Source organism: Macrobrachium nipponense, chromosome 23 (genome assembly GCF_015104395.2).
Source record: "Macrobrachium nipponense isolate FS-2020 chromosome 23, ASM1510439v2, whole genome shotgun sequence".
Taxonomy (NCBI): Eukaryota; Metazoa; Arthropoda; class Malacostraca; order Decapoda; family Palaemonidae; genus Macrobrachium; species Macrobrachium nipponense.
The window spans coordinates 29,418,678-29,420,189 of NC_061090.1; the positions used below are offsets into that span (position 1 = coordinate 29,418,678).

Here is a 1,512-nt window from a genome sequence, read left to right on the forward strand (position 1 = left end):
CCGAGACACAATCACGAAAAAAAAATGAGAAGATAATCATAATAATAATCCGTTTGAACAGAGCACATGCGCAGTAGGGCGAAACCCGCCTGGATTCGCCCACTTAAATAATCTGGGAGACATTCTTGCTAACCTGAGCTCCAAGTCGTGGAGAGTGTTGATTGGGAGACTGTTGAACACTGAATGAAGTAAAGTTGGTCGTCGGAGTAGCAAGGTGGAGGAAGCCTCCAAAAACACACACACACGCACACACACACACCAAACGGCCATGGAGCGACCTCTCAAGACTTTTCTTCTGGACCTCCTCCCTACCTACCTCCCGACCTTCCTACCTGCTCCTCCATTCCATACCAAAGGCAGGCTACCTTGCGTTTCAAGGGCCTGTAGTTCTCCGTTTTTTTTTTTTGCCTAATTCATACTGATGTTTCAAAGGCCATCATAGCTCTGCTTAATGGCCAGTTGGAATGTTTCACAGAAATGACTGTGTCCAGTCTCCTCCTATCCCGGGTGACCTGACCTGACCTTCCCCTGAGCGTAAGAAATGATCTGACAGTCGGCTTCTCTAGCATAGTTCCAGCTACTTCCCAATGCAACGTTAGAAAAATGACATTGTGGGAAAATTACATTGAAAAAAATATACTGGAGGTATACCCTTTCAATAAATGAGTTTATAAGTTTTAAAAAAAGTGGGGCGGGGGCGGCGAGAATAATATGGATAAAAAATCCTCGAGATAGACCTTTGAATTAAAGTTTCAAAAGGACAGAAATAAGTCGTGATAATAACTAAAATGAAAGATAAAACACCGATGAAAAAACTCGAGATATGTCCTCCGAATGAAAGATTTAAAAAGGACAGGAAGAAATAAACTGATAACTTAAAAAAATTAATTTAATGTTAATTTAATCCTTTTCTCCTACTTATCTGTACCCTCCAAGGAACATTTTTTTTCCCCTAGGGGTAGTCAGGAGGACCAGACCGCCACAAGAGGTGATCCTACTTCCTGTAGCTTTGGGGGGGAGAGAGTTTTTGTGGTCGGGGTGGTGGTAGGGGTGGTCTAAAAGACTGAAATAAAAGAAAAAAAAAAACATAAAATAAAAAGTAAAAGAAAGAAATAGGCTTGAATCACTGTAATTGTTTCAACTGATTAAGTGTTGCCTAAGTTATACTTTTTTTATGTTTTTTGTATTTCATTTATAGATTTTAATTTTTGTTTTGTTTTGGATTTCTTTTCTCACGATTCACCATCGTATAAAGAAGGAATGACCTATTATGTTTGTATGATTACTTATCTGATGATATGAGTGAGTGTACACACACACACACACATACACACATGTATATTACATATGCATAATATATATATATATATATATATATATATATAATATACATATATATATATATATATATATATATATATATATATATATATATATATATATTATAATGTATGTATGTATGTATATATATATATATATATATATATATATATATATATATATTTATATATA

The 1,512-nt window shown here is 35.4% G+C and overlaps 1 protein-coding gene across 2 annotated transcripts in view; it reads right to left on the reverse strand.

Annotated features, from left to right (window-relative positions):
* The window catches only part of LOC135199969 (uncharacterized), a 73,415-nt gene extending 73,153 nt beyond the window's left edge, over positions 1-262 (reverse strand). For both annotated transcript variants that reach the window (XM_064228133.1, XM_064228111.1), the window contains exon 1: positions 134-262. The gene's annotated coding sequence lies outside the window, so the exon portion shown is untranslated. The remainder of the gene's footprint in view (positions 1-133) is intronic.
* Between the last annotated feature and the right edge of the window lie 1,250 nt (positions 263-1,512).